Consider the following 14,577-nt stretch of genomic DNA (forward strand, 5'->3'; position numbering starts at 1 on the left):
CTCGTGTTGTAGGAGCAGGCTTTGTTTGGCGCTGACGTTACAAATCGTACACTGTTGGCAGAGCTATGACAACTTGTTCCCATTTCCACCGAATGGTCAGAACATGGTACTGTCGCACCAACTCATGTCACTCTGTTTCTACATGGGTTGCAGAAGGTGATGGATATAGCTCAGTTCCGACTTAAATTGATACGATCACACGCGCAGAGTTACAAGAGGCATAGGGACTACCTAAAACGACATTCGAATTTTACTGTAGCGGATAGGTTCGATCAAGGTGACTCGTTTTGAGATATGAGAATGCCAGAAATATGAATCACTGAATCACTGGCGGCTGTAATCATTAAAGGACTTCTCCATAGGATCCAAGGTAGGTATGTGGTTGAATGGATAGACTTGATTTCAAATCCCAGACAGCATTTCTAGTGGGTAGCGTAACACTAGAGATCTGAAAAGCCCGTGTACATTTCGCATGACCTCAACCAGCACACCATCTACTGTTTGTGATCTTTCTCAATCAGCCTTTGCCTATAACCCAGTCGATATACCACAGAACCTCTGACATGGCATCGAGGCACCATGCGTTACAAATACTGGAAAAGTATATAGTGGCGACTTGAGGGAGTTGAAAATACTGGTTTCATACCACTTTCCTTAGCTGAATCACTTTCAAAATTCAGAGATTTTATCACGAGGTTGCATCGTAGGCTACATGTAGCCACACTGCTGGTCTGATAGTATACACTCCGGCGATCTTCGTCTGTATTCAGTGTCATGGTGTTTGTCTGGAAAAACCAATTCGTTCAGAGGTAATGCCATACGTAGATTTATAAAGCCAGTATAGCTTTTAACATGAATACTTGTATGTACCTATAGAACCAAGACCGCTTGTGATAGTGATATGGTCGTGGTTTTTAACATCTGGCGGTTTGTAAGACAATTACGTCTCTCTTTCTAAGACTCAGTGATACCACTCCCAAGAAAAATTTATGGGGATATCCACCCATGGCTGATTTTTGTTCAGTATTATTTCGTATCGCTGGAAATCAGTTATTGGCCAAGTATTATACTTAGTAGTAGTGGATGCTTGATAGGTTCACCGTGAGCATCCGGCTTATAAAGTATGTATGTGTATGTGTGTGTGTTCTGACATGTGCAAAGGAAATGAGTATGTCCAGTCGTAAGGAAGGTCTGGATTTGACATGGAATACTGTGACAGCAAAGGGAAGAGTATGTCAAGTAATAAGAATGGTACAGATATCTCTATTTCCAGAGCCGCAGCCATCAACAGGGTGTATTTCCTATACTTTGCTCATTGTCGAATGCCGTCCAGTTGAGACCGCGATCGTAACATTTAATTGTAAGGACAGTGCTAAAATATATATGTGGCTGGCTTCCTAGAATGATGATTCTGCCTATGTGTGTTTGGCATGCAGCGCCGGTGACCTGTGGCGGGAATGATTCACGTTTCCTACTAATGGTAGGAGCTGTCTGAATGGAGCAGCCTGTGTTGGTGCAGGAATGTAGCTGACTTAACCATGTTGTTCTCTAGACCGCCGGATAGCGAATTAATACTTATTATGTGTTGGACAGCTTTTGTGATCACATGCAAATTTGGGAAGATTCAATAGGGACATGTTTCCAGAACCAGATTTTCACTCTGCAGCGGAGTGTGCGCTATATGAAACTTCCTGGCCGAGACTCGAACTCGGGACCTTTGACTTTCGCGGGCAAGTTCTCTCCCAACTGAGCTACCCAAGCACGACGCACGCCCCGTCCTCACAGCTTTACTTCTGCCAGTACCTCGTCTCCTACCTTCCGAAGTTTCAATAGGGACATGTGTTTGCGCTGGACCAATATTCCCTCTCATGTAAATTATCCAGTTGACTGCTTCTGCACATTTCGCGCCTTTATTTAGTTGAGAGAACATCGATTGTGGTGTATGCTTCTAGCAGGTGAAAAACAGGTGGAAGACACGTTAGCTCTAAACATGAGAAACACCATAGTTGGCTTTGTAAATTATCGGGATAATTGGAATCTGTTACATAACCGACATTGGTATTCACGAGTGGATATATCAGTTTCCTCTATTTTTTCGCGTTTTCATGTAAAGATCTTCACGGATGGGATAAGTTTCTAGTTACTCAGTGGTTTACAGCACGCTGCACTTCACTAAAGTTTCGGGTTTCTAGAGAAATAATTTCCAGTCTATATCTTTGGTATTTTGTTGCATGAGTGATAGTGCTATGCAAGTGATATTCCTATGTGTTTGATATCGAGACGTATCGTGTAAGTAGTATAATATTCTGGCAAACTATGTGAAAATACATGTGTTCTTGTAATCCCAGAGTCTGGAGATTGGTGTAGGAAGCAAGCATGTCGGGGTCAGAAACAGTAACGCCTTTTTGCCAGTGGGAGTCGACTCCAACTTTGTACAACAGTTCTGAGAGTGTCTTCAGTCTGGTGAGAGCGCCCTGGTCATGCATTGGGAGTGGATGACCACCCGATCTCATGGGAAATATCTAGTGCAGCAAGGAGTATACTTGCGGTGCATGTACTTATGCTGTCTGTCTGCGCGGTATATGTATGAGTGTCTGGCGGTCGATAGCTATATGCATGATGCAAACGGGCGATTTTGAATGGCACAGGATACGAATAGTATGTTTACTACATCAACATGGTACGCAGTGATATATTGCTGGATTGGAGATCGGTTTCATGGGCCATATTCAAGCTTCTGTTCTCAGTGGCAGAGCAGCGTAATTGAGCAAGTGTCTTCCTGTACTGGACAATCTGTATGTTACTTTTGAAGAGAGTAACTGTCAGTGTAAAATGGCGATCTGTACAAAATAGTTTTGCCACTGAAAGTCGCATCTGCCAAAACAAATAAAATGGCGCACAGTGCTTCCACACTAGCAGCATCAGTAATTTGGCGGGTAAACTCAGTAAGAACTGATCAGAATGCTCCATTCATTCATAAGACATCCTTTGTGCCAGGATGTAGGAGTCTCTACACCGCAGTGAGAGCATTTGCGTTTCTGAGACGTGTATTGGAAGCAAGGATGTCGCAATTTCCAGGAAAGGTAATACGTGATGGATGGGGTGCCATGTTAGGACCATCAGGAGGAATGCATTCAGTGTTATTCTGGGTTATTTCCGTAAACAGGTTCTGTTAGGACAAGAATTTTCATGTGGACAAGCTGAGACATCACGAAAGCTACTACAAAAGTGACTGTTAACTATTTCTGCAGCACTTTACCAATTTCTGAGAGATAGACTTCGCTCTTATTTACATAACCATGTGACATCAGTACAACATCGAGAGCCTTTTAGATGGTGAGTTGCCACGTGGACATTTTGCAGCAAAACTTAAGCCATGCTGTGGAGGTAAATACATGCACAGCTAGGTGCAGCTCTCATGTCCCATTAGGATCGCTAGGAACAATGCACTGCCAGCCGGAGTGGCTGAGCGGTTCTAGGCGCTACCGTCTGGAACCGCGCGATCGCTACGGTCGCAGTTTGGAATCCTGCCTCGGGCATGGATGTGTGTGATGTCCTTAGGTTAGTTAGGTATAAGTAGTTCTAAGTTCTAGGGGACTGATGACCTCAAAAGTTAAGTTCCATAGTGATCAGAGCTAACAATGCACCCTGCGCTCTTCTGGGAAGTATTGGAACAGATTTCTATAGTGTGACCTGTGGCGTCATTATCAACAGTTAGATAGGTACCGCGCCAGCAACGGTGAATGTGCGCATGGCCCAGAGCTGTCTTGTGTATGGGACCGGCATGAGTGTGCCGCCCCGCGTGCATGCCTTGGGCTTCTGTAGGGGGTCAGTTCGCTGATATGTTGCGGCTGACGACAGTCTGAAAGCATTTTTTATGTGCAATGAGTGTCTATGCACTGCATTATTTTCGGTTGTTTAAGCGTTTTGATTGTGTTTTCATAGCATTACACATGCATTATATTTTGACAATTTATGAGTTGTTTTCATGTCTGTTGTATTATTTTGTGAACAGCTGTGCAGACTGTGCAATGCATGATTTCGACAGTTGATGATTAGCAAGTGTTTCTGCAGGGCCCTTTACATTCATTATTTTGACAATTCACGAGTTGTTTGCGTGTCTGCACATTGGTGATTTACGAGTAGTTGACAGGTCTGTATACTATTTACTGCGACCTCAAGCACACCAGGGTGAGTGTTTTGGGTGAGTGTAATAAATAAACTACCTGAAATCCATCCCTAAATAAACTGTTCCAAAATAAATAAAGTACACTCCTTCCTCTCTCCAGCAGCCCAGCAAAGGCTGAGTCCTTTTCCCACTATTTTCCCGACCCCAGACCGCCATCTTGGATTACATCACAGAAGGGAAGACAGCGCCCTCTGGTAGCAGTAATGTGTACTAGGTCAGTTGGACTCTGGACCTCAGGGTGAAAACACTGGATGGAGCTACTGCCTCAATTTGTATAAATAAAGTCTGCCTGCAAAATAGCGACTTACATTGATCCTATCCAGCAGCCCAGCACAGGCTGAGTCCTTTTTCCGCCAATTCTTTGGAAGAGGTGGCCAGCAGATGACATAGGTTATTGGAGATGGCTCAAGTGACCTTTTTTCCCTCCATTTTCTTAGGTTAGCGTAGGTAACAGTGGTGTGTTGCATTGTCCTGCTGGAATTTGAACTTTCCGCCATTTTCTAGGGAGGGGGTTAGGTTAGTGGAGGTAGTCCAATTGACCTATTTTCCCACCAAAATTTGAACTTCCCACCATGAGGTCATTGCGATGTTGCCATATCTATCGCCGCCATCTTGGATCCACCATCTTGAATACATTTGGCAACAATGGAAAGTGGAGCCATACGAACTTTGTCCCACTACTGCACTACTGCTGGCTGTCCTCTTGAGAGACATCATGCCATATGCAGTCCAACTGGTGTGTTAGCTCATCAAAATCACAAGGTAGTGGAAGGGTCCTGTCCATCATGCTCCAAACTTTCTCAGCTGTGGAGAAGCCTGGGGCTCTCCTGGCAAAGCTATGGTTTGGCGAGCACGAAGACACGCAGCTGGAACTACTTCTGTGTGCGAGTGGGTGTTATCGAGGAAATGTAAGCCCAGGATAGCTTGCCGTGAAGGGCAACAAAATGGGGCATAGAATATCTTCGATGTACTGCTGTGCTTAAGGATGCTGCGGATGACAGCCATATGGGTCCTGCTATAAACCGGCACCTCAGACCAATACTTTTGGTTGTTTGCACCGTATTCAAGTAACAGTGAGGTTGGCATCTCACCACTCTCTGGGGCATCTTGAGACACGTTTTCGTCCTGGAATCTCATTGACTGGGAAAGAATTGTCTTTAGTGATGAGCCTTGATGACTAGTGAATATTTGTCTGGAGACTTCCTGGACGCAGTGGCATACAAACCTGACTGTCGATCACCATATGGAGTGACAAGCAGGAGCGATGGTCTGGGGTGTCGTTTCTTTTCATAGCATGACCTTTGTTTGTAACCCATACAGAACCCATATGCCCCATTTTATGGTCCTACATAGCACTCCATCTTGGGCTTACATTTCAGCAAGATAATGCCCGCCTAGACACGGCGAGAGTTTCTACTGCTTATCTTCCTGCTTGTAAATCCCTACCTTGGCGTGCAAGATTACCGGAGCTCTCTCAATTGAGAACATTTGAAGCATTATGGGCAGGGCTCTTCAACCAACTCGGGTTTTTGACGATCTAACACCCCAGATTTGGCTTGATATTGCTTGGGAGGACATCAAAGAACACTGTCACCCGATGTTGAGCTGAATAACTGCTTCCATAAGATCCAGGGGCGGACCAACACGTTATTGACCTCCTCAATTTGTGAAGTTCTTTCTCTTGAATAAATCATGAATTTTTCTGAAATTATAATAGTTTGATTGTATGTTTGGGTACAAAAACAAAGGTGGAGACGTGTGTCAATATTGTCTCCTAGAGATTCGAGCAGAAACGGATTTAGAGAACTAAAAATATAGTATTATTAACAGTATCATTATACAAACAACTATTTATGTAAAAACTAACCGTGCTTCATCATTAAACAGAGTACTTACCATCATAACATACGAAGTAAAAGTGAATTTCATGCTGAAGGAAATCGACTGAAAGTAAATGAAAAGGAGTCTGTAAATGCATGATGCGTTCTATACTACAATTTGTCACGTTACACCTGTACAAAGATTGTAGAAAATAAAGTTGTTTTCAAAAATAAATTAAAAGATCACTTTGTTAAAATTTGTCCATACAGTGTTGAGGACTATCTTGAAGCTAAAATGAAAGTGGTTTAGTGGTACGCAAATGTGAAAATTTTCAGATAGCGTCAACTGACGTTAATGTATGTATGCCACGTATTCATTGCTTCTAAGGAGTTATTTTAATATAAATAAGCATGCCTTCTGTTGATATATACCGGATGATCAAAAAGTCAGTATAAATTTGAAAACTTGATAAACCACGGAATAATGTAGATAGAGAGGTAAAAATTGACACACATGCTTGGAATGACATGGGGTTTTATTAGAACAAAAAAAAAAACAAAGTTCACAAAATGTCCTACAGATGGCGCTGGACAGCAAAACGTCAGTGACTGCGCATGACAATCGTATGTAAAAGGAGCTGTAATGAGAGAGAGAATCAGATGCGCCAGCAGTCGCAGCATGTTGACGTTACCTGAAAAGGCGCTTTTAGTGAAGCTGTATTATCAGAATGGGGAATGTGCTAGTTCAGCGGTACGATCCTATCGCCATAGGAAGGGGATTCGAACGGGTAAAATGGAGCTGTGGCGAGAATGATTTTGAAGTTCGAAGCCACGGGTTGTTTAGACGACAGACCCCGTAGTGGCCGACCGTGCACAAGGCGTAATGCTGCTGAGACAGTTCAGGAAGAAATGGAGACTGTAGCAGGTTCGTCTATGCACGGGGAAGTCAGCGTTCGTGCAGTCGCACGTCGCACCGGCATTCCATACACTACTGTTTCGTTGGCACTGAGGCGTACCCTCCGATGCTATCCGTACAAAATCCATCGGTATCATGAACTGTAACCTGGCGATTTAGTGAAGCGGAGGGCATTTGCGGTGTGGGAAAATATGGCAGGAGATGACGATTGGTTGAGTAACGTGTTGTGGATCGACGAAGCTCATTTCACGCTCCGAGGGTCTGTCAACGCCCACAACTGCAGAATTTGGGCTACTGAAAATCCTAAATCTGTCATGGAAACTCCATTGCACGACGAGAAAGTCACGGTATCGGTTGGATTTACCACGTCTTCCGTTATAGGGCCTTTTTTCTTCAAGGAAATGCGTGACTCTGGTTTTGTAACTGCTACCGTGACGTGTGAGAGGTACGCCGATATGTTAAAGAATCGCATCATCCCCAGCCTGGCTGATAAACACCTGCTGGAACGTGCGATGGTTATGCAGGATGGCGCTGCACCCCATATTGATAGACACGTGAAAGATCTTCTGCGCGCGTCGTTTAGTGATGATCGTGTGCTCAGCCGCCACTTTCGTCATGCTTGGCCTCCCAGGTCCCGAGACGTCAGTCCTTGTGATTATTGGCTTTGGGGTTACCTGAGTATCGTGACTGACCGACATCTCTAGGGATGCTGAAAGACAACATCCGACGCCAATGCTTCACCATAACTCCGGACTTGCTTTACAGTGCTGTTCACAACATTATTCTTCGACTACAGCTATTGTTGAGGAATGATTTTGGACATATTGAGCATTTCCTGTAAAGAACATCATCTTTGCTTTGTCTTACTTTCTTATGCTAATTATTGCTCTTCTGATCAGATGAAGCGCCATCTGTCGGACATTTTTTGAACTTTTGTATTTTTTGGTTCTAATAAAACCCCACGTCATTTCAAGCATGTGTGTCAATTTGTACCTCTCTATCTACATTATTCTGTGATTTATTCAGTTTTCAAATTTATACTGACTTTTTGATCACTCGGTACTTATGGAACTCCGTGTAGCATGCTAAAATTATCTGTGTGTATATCGGTGTTGCTAGGTACATATATAAAGATAGTCATACATCTTATTCATATATTTGTGTAATTAAGTAGTTTTCAGATTAGTAATTGTGTATTTATTAAACTTCATTAAACATGTCTTGCCCAATAACACTGTACAGAATGGCCCACTGACAAATAAAACTTTTTCTATTACCTCACGTGGAACGACCACATCAAAATTAATTGAAGTAAAAGCTGATATCAGGCTGATATTCACTTAAAGGGCTCGAAGGAAATTTAGCTCATGCACGACATACGTAGGTGGTTTACGAAACTTTCCTTTGACCGCTGTGTGTGTTGCTCATCAGTCTAAGACGCCAGGTAGGATCAACAGAAGAGAAAGACAAGATCCGAAGAAGAGCGACGTATTTCGCGACGGATTCGTTTAGTACGCGTGTGAGCGCCGTGGAGATGGCCATTAAACTCCAGTGGGAGACGATACTAGAAAGGCGTCACGATTTACGAAGAGATTTGCACCTGAAATTACAAGAATTTACATAGCCTGGAGGGTCGGGCAACATATTACTTTCTGCCACAAACATCTCGCAAATGATAGTATTAGGAAAATCAGAGAAGTTAAAGTTCAATTGATAGGTAGCATACCGACAGTCATTCTTCCCTCTCACCATTCGTTATTGGAATCAAACTGGATAAATAATGATAATCTTATCAATACTATCGCCAGAAAACATAAGGTGGTTAGTGGGGTATAGACACAATGTAGGTGGAACGTGTTTTTTTTATCTCAGTGGCAGAGGACAGACGAAGGCGGTATGTTTGACCACTTCCTCAGTACTGCATGCGCATTTGGGCGATTCTGTCGCCTGTAGACGCTAAAGATGCATGTTAAAACTGACACCAAATAACGGAACTAGGAAGTTCCTATGGAACGTTGCAAGATCCCCTCGCTTCTAAACTGATACTGTTATTACTCAGCTTAGCCGCAAGTCCGTAGAGGGTGGTATAGATGACGTACAATATAACTGGTCAGCATTTCCACACGGAATTTGCGAGTGTAAGTCGGACCTTCCTGGATCCGCCTTGGTGGGTCGTGTCGTCGGATTTCCTCCTACCTGTGCGCGGCGCAGCTCTCGTAAATGTCGTCCCGTGCAGATTCTTCATTGGCGCATTGGCTGTCTCTGTCGGTGGAAGCTAACTATCTGAAATTGCTGTCGATCAATTTTGGTGTATCTATTTACTCGAAATTAACATTCAGATGCCGTAATATCACATTTATTCCTATTAGAGCAATAATGAAACACTCGTGTCACAAACTGCTCGTAACCGAGAGCATGACTACCATCGAACAAGACAGGAAGAGCTCTTAACGCCGACTGCCGACTTTGGCGCGCAGTCCGTGTGTCTTACTAGTTTCGTCACAGTTCTTGGATTTCCGATCAAGTTCGTACTTACTAAGATATGCATTTGTTAATGAACGGGTGAGAATTTTAACGAGGCAAAATTATGATAAATAGTATTAAATATCCAGAGGCCCCTCCTAGTATTCATGTTGTCATAAATGACTTTAATTATTAAATACAAATAAACAAAATCGGTGACTTTGGCGCCAAGATGGCGGTACTTCCCGTGATGTATATTTCCCAAGCTGACGATTATTGCTATGATCCAGTGCCGAGCCCCACCCCTCTACGCGCGACATTGGTCGCTTCGTCACCTAGCCAGCTAGCGTGGGAAATGCTCTCCGACTCACGGCCGGCTACGCACTACAGCACTTCCTAACTATCGTGAATAATCAATAAGAGACAATAATTTGTTAAAACTGGTAAAATGTCTTCCTCACGTAAGAGTCACCTTACAACTGCCAGTATTATACGATCGATGGAATCGGAGCTTCGGGCCTATTTCGACAAATATCTCTACCATTCGCATGTAATGCTAGTTTTTACGTAAATATATTCTATATAATTATTTCTAGGGTACACAATTAAACGAAGAGGGTGATTCGACTGCGCCCACAGTGTTATATCCCGCTTTCAAGAAGCCACATGAGAGATTTTCATATTCTCTCGCTCGCTATATGCAAAGTAGTAATCCTACAGAAAGAATGATCCGGGTCTTCTTGTAGAAAATTTAATGTAGTTAAATTTTGTGCTGGGATTCGTTTTCGCTGGAGACCACGGTTTCTGAGACATTCAAGAAAAAACCGATCTTCAAACGCATCTCTACCCCCACATTCATCCCTCACCAGCCAGGATTTCTCCCTCCTACCACTGTACAAAAATTTCCATCACCATAAAGTATTTCCGATATTCGACTTTTTGTCTCCTCTATTGACTAGACTACTATGCCACCAGTGCAGTCGGCTATTTCGTTAACATTATTAATTTAAACGTGCCCCTGAGGGTAATGAAAGGTAAACAACTTTTATAAACATTACACTAAAATTAGTAACGTTCACAATTCGATCCAAGCTTAACCCTTACAATCACAGTAGTTTCGCAGTCAGTAGGCCTGACGAATGCAACGATGTAACTGTTTATTTTATGCTGTTAAAATTCACAAAACTGTTAAGTAAAATTTACACAAACGTCAATTTTACAATTTGCAAGTGCTCGACTAAGACGGTGGCATAATAAGGCCCGTCAAATATGACCAAAAAAAGATCGAATGTGGGAAATAATTCGTGCAGTTGTAAATTTTTATGCACTAGTATATGCTTCATCGACCTATAAAGGGCATTTGACAATGTGGTTTGGGATAAGCTGGCGACTATAATGAGGGAAAAGAGAGTGGACTGGAAAACCAGAAGACTTATAAACTCATTATATCTTAATCAAAAAGTTTCAGTTAAGGTGAGAGGAGAAAGTACAAACTGGATCAGACTAGGAAAAGGAGTAAGACAAGGATGCTGTCTATCATCTACTCTTTTCAACCTCTACTTAGAAAATATGATTGACGAATGCTCATTAGATGACAAAGGAGTAGAAATTGGAGGAAGAAGAGTAGGGTGTTTGAGGTTTGCTGATGACATGGTCCTTCTAGCCACAGGGGAAAAAGAATTACAGGTTTTGGTGGACACCATTGAAACTAACGGAAAAAAAATATGGAATGAAAATTAACACAAATAAAACAAAAGTATTGGAACTAGGAGGAAATAAGGAAATAAAAATTATGCTGAATGGAGAAATACTAGAACAGTTGCAAAATTTTAAGTTTCTTGGAAGCAGGATAGACACCGACTGGAAGTGCACCACAGAAATTAAAATAAGGATAGCAATGGCAAAAGAGGCGTTTTATAAGAAAAGGAGAATTTTCTGCAATGGTCTGGACAGAGAACTCAGGAAGAGACTCATAAAATGTCTTGTATGGAGGGTTCTACTATATGGCGCTGAAACATGGACTATGAGGAAGAAAGACAGAGAAAGGCTGGAGGCTTTTGTGATCTGGACATGGCGGAGGATGGAAAGAATAAGTTGGATGGACAGAGTAAAAAATGAAGAGGTACTGAGAAGACTGGGAGAGAAAAGACAGTTACTAGATGTAATAAAGAGAAGAAAAAGAAATTGGATTGGGTATATATTAAGAAAGAATGACGGGCTGATAAAAACAGTTTTAGAAGGATATGTTGAAGGGAAAAGGAAGCGAGGAAGGAAGAGATTCCAGATACTGGATGACATGATGGACGGTACAACATACAGCAGCCTTAAGAACGAAACAATGGATCGCAGAAAATGGAGAGGCAAAGGACCTCCTAATATGGCAGATAACTGATGATGATGAGTAGGAGGGAGTGCCGTGAACAACGTACTAGAAATCCGGACTGGTGGGGTTTGAGTGTGGGAGTGGGGTTGAGTTTGAAGGCCACTTGTGTATGTTTTTCTTTAGTACCTCGAAAACTGCGGCTTCCAGCGAAAACGTATCCCGGTTGACAATGTATATACGTTAATTTTCCTACGAAAAAGGCCTTGTGGGACTAATAGTCGGCGCGTAGCTAACGAGAGTATAAGAAAATCTCGCGATGGTTTTTGTAGGCCAGATATAGCATTGCCTGTTGCATACAATGACGACATCGATAGGGGCAGCTGACTCACCATGTACAACGCGTTGGAACTAAATGATAACAATTGAAATTTCAGCATATGATTTCAGAAGGCTGTGTTCTTCCGGCGATAACGAAACAGCTTAATTTGGTTGTTCCTCTGCTGAGTCACATAGGCTCTGGAATCTCAAGTTATACTTCTGATACCAGTACGGAAAATACAGGGGCAATAACGATAGCCTGTCTTAGTTATGTATCCTATGAGCAATAGATCATGAGGGTGAGCAGTTTACGAAGGTTCGCTGGAACCGCATTGCTCCGCTGTGTATCCAGGAGGTGGTTTGGGTTTCCAGCTCCAGTACGGGCGTTCTTTGCCGAAGAGCGCTGCGTCCTGCAGTGTTTCTGGCAATCGCTGAAGCGCAGATTCTGGCAAAAATGAGACAGCGAGCGCTGTTGCCAAGTTGAGAGCAGTGAGAACGGCGAATGGTTGGCGCTTGTCCTTCTGCAAAGAGAGATAACGTCGATAAATGAGTTGACAAAATAAAATAATAGAAATAATACTAAAATGGAGCAGAATCAAATGAAGTATAGTGAAAATGAACGATACATTATATGTATCTGACCAGTATGTCTTGTATTACTAACGAATGCAGTCGCAACTGCTGTTTTGTTCATCTTGAACATAAACAAGTTTCGGATGATGTGTACTCAGTTGCTGAAATACAGCGACTACCCAAATGAGTTCTTATTATTTATTTGTAAATCATATTACCATAGCGTATATAAGGCATTCCCCCGCCCTCACCTTTCCAAAAGGAGTTGTTTTTCTACTGCATTGTGAATTCTACAACTGTCCTGTATGAAATAGTAACAACTTTAGCAACAAAGTTATTCGAATCGACTACTAATATTTGCATTATATATCGGACACCTTACTCGAGAGATTAATAGGCTATATAAGAATACATAATAACGCTATAACTCGTGTAAACAGACACTGATGATCGGATACATTAGGAGCACCCGCTAAATAAAAGGTAAGTCAACGTCTGGAGGTCAATACAGCAGCGATTCAGTGTGGAAAGGACTCTGAAAGTCATTGGAAGGTTTCCAATGATATATAGCACCAGATACCTATGCAAATGTTACGCAATTTCGGTAAAGTATGGACCGGTGGTTTGAAAGCCGCGGAATTGACACCTTTTGAGGTACCATATGTACTTCATCGGTTTATCAGATGAATTTAGTGACCAAGACATCAACGTGAGTTCACTATCATGCTCCTCAAATGGCTTTGTGATATGGACAGTTATCTAGCTGGAAGATTCCATAGCCACTGGGAATACATCAAGCACAACATGGCCAATAGTTTTGATGTAGTCCACAGTAGCCATAGTGCCTTCGATTACTATCACAGGTTCCATGAAAGCCCAGGTGAATGACCTCCATCGCCTATTACCGTCGCAACCAAACAGCGTCCGTGATGCGGTGCATGTTTTAAGCATCTGTTCTCCTAAACGATAGCGTATCTAGACGCGACTCTTAACCTAGTGTAATACGAAACATGATTCACCCTGCAGGGTGACATGTTTCCTTGATCCACCGACCAGTCTCGATGAACCTGTGACCACTCTTCGTCGCAATTGTTGATGTCATTGGCTCAGCATGGGAATACCTAAGAACTATCTGTTGTGGTGGTCCGTGTTCAGCAGTATGTGCTGAACACTTCGAAATACTTGTGCCTGCACCAGCCCTATATTCTGTCGTGAAATGTGCTGTGCCACAGAGCGCCGCAAATCCTGCTTTACCGAGGCAGCGGGTCTCAGTGGACGTCAAACACCTTGTCGCCTAGTTTTGGTTCATCATTCTTCAGTCACTCTGTGCAGATGCTCGCGACAGACGCATGCAGGCAGCTTCACCGTCACTCAGATGCTCGTTCCCAGACACCAGGCCATAACAATCTCCCCTTTGCCAAAACCACTTATGGCAGTGGATGTCCCCATTTGTGGCCCATAACATCAGTAGGGTGATTCCCCATTCCACTATCCTCCACTTATATACCTTCCTTCCCACGTTACGTGCCCGCAGTACGTCCAGTCTGTCTGTGGGTAGTGGTTATAATGGTTTGGGTCATCAGTGCATGCCGATAATGCCTCCTTTGCTCCTGATCTCCAAGGATAACAATGATACAGCGTTCCTCAAAACGGTTTATCGTCTATGGCAGAGACATCTTTCGTGATGAAAAACCAGTGGTTCCAGTACGATGTTATAGGGCCTTTTAGTGGGGATTCCATGAAAGCTGCAGTCGCAGTAGAACGGACCACGATAGCTGTTGTCTACGTGTACATTACTGCGGACCATCTGCATCTCTTCACACTTGATGTCTTTCTCAACAGCAATGCCATCTTTCAACAGGATATACGAGGTGCGGCTAGAAAAAAACCGGACTGATGCTGGAAAAAACATTTATTTACAATTATTTACAATTTCATGTTATCTCCTTCAATGTACTCTCCTCCTCGGTCTCTA

This window comes from Schistocerca americana, chromosome 3 (assembly GCF_021461395.2).
Source record: "Schistocerca americana isolate TAMUIC-IGC-003095 chromosome 3, iqSchAmer2.1, whole genome shotgun sequence".
In the NCBI taxonomy this organism is placed as follows: domain Eukaryota; kingdom Metazoa; phylum Arthropoda; class Insecta; order Orthoptera; family Acrididae; genus Schistocerca; species Schistocerca americana.